Source organism: Pelodiscus sinensis, chromosome 2 (genome assembly GCF_052426305.1).
Source record: "Pelodiscus sinensis isolate ZL-2025 chromosome 2, ASM5242630v1, whole genome shotgun sequence".
In the NCBI taxonomy this organism is placed as follows: Eukaryota; Metazoa; Chordata; order Testudines; family Trionychidae; genus Pelodiscus; species Pelodiscus sinensis.
The window spans coordinates 178,062,839-178,068,838 of record NC_143053.1 but is presented as its reverse complement, the minus strand read 5'-3'; positions in this window follow the sequence as shown (position 1 = coordinate 178,068,838).

The window sequence follows — 6,000 nt, the reverse complement described above, 5'->3', positions numbered from 1 at the left end:
TGGATGCCTACAATTTGACTTATTGGGACTAATTTTTCCATTTTTATTTACATCTAAAGCATAGATCCTGGAAGTAGGAGCGTCGGGGTGGGGAGTCTTGCAGCACCCCTTTGCCTGAAGTGGTTTTCATTATGTACATGGTTTACAGTTTGTTTCAGTGGGTCTCAAGACCCCTACTAAAAAAATTGTATGAACACCCTTCATCTAAGTGATCGTTTTGGTCATTTCCCTTTTAGCTTTCCACACAACTAGTGTGTTTCTGATGTACATCTTTAGTTATATCAGTGAGTGTGGTTCTATCCCATGAACTATGTATGTAAAAAATCATGTACCCTCAAAAATAGCAGTGATCATTTTGTTCATGTGCCTTGTGGGATTTTATGACTTTTGTCTTTCTTCCACTGTATATGATCCCAGGCCAGTTCAATTTTAACAAGTACAGAGAGCTCTCAAGCTCCACTTTTTTTTTTCTAATGAGTCATAGCTGCTCTTCCAATTCTTTAGTATTTAATGCAGGTTTTTTCAGTATTCTCATGTTCTTTCAAGTGATTTTTCTTCTGCTGCTATTGGTGAATGCCATGTTACTCCAGAGACCCAGGTAAGCAACTTGATACTGTGGGCTGACTATGATTTTGAGTGTCTCTGCACACAAGTGAGGTTCGGCCTGGCACTCCCTTATCTAATCACTTGTAAGATTGACACAGCCAGAGTCCAGAATAAATTTAAACTCAATTATATTGTAAATTTGAATAAACACAGCAGTTAATGACATAAAACAACAGCCCCGGACACTTTGTGTCACAAAGCCAACCCACACCCACGAAGAAATAGAGGATAGTAAAGAAAATCCCAAAAGGTAAACAACTTTACAATTGGTCGGTAGTACAGTGGAGGAACTGGACAGGATTCGGGTAAGTTGCTCAGCACCTTCAACCCTAGGGCTACTTATAGCCATTGGGGAGAAACACCGAGTGGTCCCTCGAGGATTCTAGATGGTATTAGAACTGAGCAATTCTGGAAAGGTCTTGGCCTTCACCACAGCAGTCCGAAATGTCCGCAAATAGCCGCTCTCGCTTTTAGTTTCACCGATGCTTGGGCATTCACCACAACTGGGGAACCCGGACAGCTGAGGTGTTATCCAGCTATGATGGTGAGGACCCTCAGTCTCTAGTTGACATCCCACACGCAGTAGCTGAGCCTTTGTTACAATTTACACTGAAAGATGTCTTAGAGGCCTGAGAATCTCACGACCCTTGAGTCCGACAAAGCAGCAGCTGAGGAACAGGGGAACTCAGGAACTGAGGAAGAAGAAACTGGAGCCTTTGGGCAAGACCTCATTTTAAAAAGTCCTTGGCGGGAAAAGGAGGTTTGTGACATGTGCACATTAGATGGTGCAGAGTGCAAACAGTTAGTGCTGAGTGCAGATGTTTAGTGCCATGGGCAAATGATGGTGAGTGACGTGTTCACCTTTTAGTTCTGGGTGCAACAGTTCTTCTGGTGGGAAAATCCAGTCCATACCAGTTCCTTTGCCTCAAACAGTCCCAGTAGTTCATAGATGGTAAAATGGAACTGAGAATTCAAAATGGAAGTTGGATTGCACTGTCCATATCAGCACATAGCAGTACTCAAATTAATCCCAACAGTCAGGAATTCATTGTCTTTCCCGAGATTTCTTCTTGGGGTCAGGAGGTGGGCTGGGTAGTATGGTAGTTCTCTCCCCCTTGCCATCTTCCTCTCCCAGCTCCCTTCCCCTCTAAAATTCCTGGTGCTGCCTGGTGCCTTGGTCATATCAGCATCTCATTTGAGCTACTGTGTACGTGTGGCAATTTTGACAGCAGTGTGTTCTATATCCCTTTAACATTTGGCATTTTTGCCTATAGCCATATTGGGCCTGATCCCGCCTCTCATAGGTGGGCATAACTCACATTGACCTCAGTGGGTAAACTTGTCTGTGACAGAACTGCAATATTTGGCCTTTTATAATTACTTGCATTTCTAATAACCCAGGAAGATATTTGGATTGCTGCTTTTAGTTTCTCTGAGTCTCATCTGCTGCCCCAAGTAATCACGTAATAGCCTATTCCAGATTACACCTATAATAATGTAGTCAGCATTTACTGGTGAACACTAAATGAAATTCATCCCAGAGGGTATGGTTAGCACAAGGTCTTCTACATCACTTAAGATCACTTTTTGCAGGGTAGTGATTTTCCTGGAAGTTTTAGCTCAAATGGGTCACAGATTTTGGCTTTCAGAGTCTAGTTCCTAATGGGTGTTTGCCCATATATCCAAACTCAGTTGGGTACAGTGACAATCTCTATTGATTTGTGAATACGGTGACCAGGTAACAAATGTGAAAAAATGGGGATGGGAGGTAATAGGAACCAAAAGTCCCAAATATCGGGACAGCTGGTCACCCTGTCTGAATCAGGATTAGACTATTAGCAGTATTGCAGGTTGGGAATGAGTTTATTTGGCAGAGCTGTAATAATCATAGGCTCTTTCTACGTACTACAGTGTCTCATCTGCTTCTAAGTAACTCACTTTCATAAGCATCAACATTCATTCAAATAAAGTAGATAATAAGAGTGGTAGTAGTTTCTTATGTTGTTCAAAGAATAGTTCTGTTCTGAAAAGCTATAATAAAACAGCATAATGGACTCCGTATTTACTGTCTCGATGATTTTTATATTAACTATATTCCATTTAGAAGGAAAAAATCTTTTTCTGTCCCTGTAAATTCAACCTGGAATCTGAAAGTTAAGATAGGTTCTTTCTCTTACTGCCAGCAATAAATATTCTGCCTTCAAAACTTATGAATTGTCAACAGAATAATTATTACGGCAAAGCAGAATCCAGTTTTCTTTCTTTCTCTTTCTCTCTCTGAGCTATATTGCTTTGCAATGTTAGCAGGACTAAAAAATCATTTTAAAATTAGTCATTAAAGCAGCTGTGATTCTGAATACCTCTTGGAAATACTTCGGAGTAAGAAGGTGCCATTTTAGATTCATATTTTGTTAGTATAAAACTATGGTCATAGATGCAACTAACGATGTACATTAGAAACAATTTATTCCTTTATTCCTTCTTAAAACCACATTAAAATATTCTGTTTTATATGGCTTTTTCTTACTGTATTGCTGTAACTAATCTCCATTGCATATCCTAGCATTCGAGAAAGTTAATATTGGTGAATATTGACAGGAAAGGCAAACACAGGAAATCTGTACTTTTTAAAAGGGGTTTTATTAAAAAGTGATTATTAATAACTTATACTTCTTACAGCTCTAAATACTGAGTTGCAGATAGACAAAGATGTGTTAGATTGTAAAAGTTTTCATGTTTATTATGGCTGCAATTGAAAGTAAACAGTTGCTGGCATATTCCAGCTACTATGGAAATATGTTTTTAAGTTCTTATGTGGGCTGTAAACCAAAGCTACTTCAGTTAAGAAAAAAATTCAATACTTAAACTGTGGAGAGAAGTAGCTGATGCCAGAGAAAACATACTCATTTAATAATGTTTGAACATAGAGCTGTGATGCAGTTTGCAGCAGGGCAGTGAGAAAAACCCACAACTAATCCTTCATTGCTGCTGTCTGAACTTTTGGTTGTCTGCCATACTTTTAAACAGCAACTTCTTTTTTCTGGTGACTCAATGTGTGAATGACCTAGTGTGGAGAGTTTACGCTACATACAAGGAGATGTTAGTAAGAAATAGCCAAAGGTTTTGTAAATCAGGCTATACATGCCAGCAGATCAGGTTTTTGTATCATAACTCCTCTTCAGTGCCCAGAGAAAAATGTAATAAATGGGGACTTTTTTTTTTTAGGAAATATTCAGTTGCTCCTCCTGCCTCTCTAAGAGCGTTTGGTGATGTATGGAAAAAAATTCTGTTGGGAGTTCTGGGTTTGTAAAGTTAATAAATGCTAACCTTTGCGTAGAAGTTTATTTGATTATTTTTACCCTTCCCTTCCCCCCATTGTAGTTTTTGGATGGGGTGTTCAAATGGCACTAACCGATTAATATGGTCAATTTTTCCATTTGCAAAGCAATGCAATTATCACTTATTTTTAAATGATGGGAGTCAGAGCCTTGGTTGCCTATAACTGTGTTTTAAAATGAGTTTTATCCCAGTTTATCTACCTTTTGTCTACAAAAAGCGGTGAGACATTTATTTCTTCTCTGAAGTATAATCCTGTAAAATGACAAGTCATACATTTGCCTTGATCATTTCTTGTCACAATTATTTTAACTTTTTTTCTGTAGATAACATGTTGTTTTTTAGCATTACAAATTAGTAAGTTTTTAAAGCCAGTTCTGAGTTTATCAATCCATCTTTCCTAGCAAGAAGCCCATAAAAATCTCTCTCTAGTTATGGGTATATATTGTGGGATTCTTACCACACCATGAAGTTGTGCAATGAAATGTATAATGTGTTGTGACATAGTAAATGTTAAAACAACTACACATTGAGAGTGCCCAGAGATCAGGGAGTGGGGAGGTTGTATATCTTTGTTAAGAGGATGAAAATGACCCTTTCTACTAAAGGGACTGATCCCACAAACCTTGCCAGAACTTGAGTTTGCTTCTATGAGAAATCCCATTACATAAGAATGGCCATACTGGGTCAGACCAAAGATCCATCCAGCCCAATATCCTGTCTGCCAACAGTAGCCAATGCCAGGTGCCCAGCGGGAGTGAACTGAACAGGAAATGATCAAGTGATCTCTCTCCTGCCATCCATCTCCACTCTCTGACAAACAGAGGCTAGGGACACCATTCCTTATCCATCCTGGTTAATAGCCATTAATGTACTTAACCTCCATGAATTTATCTTGTTCTCTTTTATCTCTGTTATTGTCCTAGCCTTCACAACCTCCTCAGGCAAGGAGTTCCACAAGTTGACTGTGTGCTGTGTGAAGAAGAACTTCCTGTTATTTGTCCTAAACCTTCTGCCCATTAATTTCATTTGGGAACAAGTAAATAATTTTTCCTTATTCACTTTCTCCACACCACTCATGATTTTATGTACCTCTATCATATCTCCCCTTAGTCTCCTCTTTTCCAAGCTGAAAAGTCCTAGTCTCGTTAATCTTCCCTCATATGGGACCCATTCCAAACCCCTCATCATTTTAGTTGCCCTTCTCTGAACCTTTTCTAATGCCAGTATATCTTTTTTGAGATGAGGAGACCACATCTGTACTTAGTATTCAAGATGTGGGCGTACCATGGATTTATGTAAGGGCAATAAGATATTCTCCGTCTTATTCTCTATCCCTTTTTTAATGATTCCTAACATCCTGTTTGCTTTTTTGACTGCTGCTGCACACTGTGTGGACATCTTCAGAGAACTATCCACAATGACTCCAAGATCTCTTTTCTGATTAGTTGTAGCTAAATTAGCCCTCATCATATTGTATGTATAGTGGGGGTTATTTTTTCCAATTTGCATTATTTTATATTTATCCACGTTAAATTTCATTTGCCATTTTGTTACCCAATCACTTAATTTAAGTTCTTCACAGTCTGCTTTGGTCTTAACTATCTTGAGCAGTTCAGTATTGTCTGCAAACTTTGCCACCCATTGCTGCTAGTTATATTCTTTTAGTTTGCTGAGTAATTTGTCCTCTCACTTTCATCTTTTCATCCTTCTAATATTTTATTTATCATGGTCTCCGTACCCCACCTTAATTTAATTGCCAAAATACATATGATCTGAACTTAACACTTCTAACACTGACTAATTCTAATGTCAAAATATCTGCCCTGAGAAACGCCTGATGACGAGACCAGTATTTCCTCTACAAACAAATTTCTTTAGTCAGTTATTTGAACAAGAACACACACTGCCAGCGCCCTCGTCCACGCCTTTTTAGATATCTCAGAAGCACTAAGTTAATGTACATTCTGTTCCTTTTCTTGAATAACAAACATCTGTGAGTCTCACAAGAGCCCCGTGCAATTTGCATTTGTAACTTTATTTGTGTATCATTTTTAC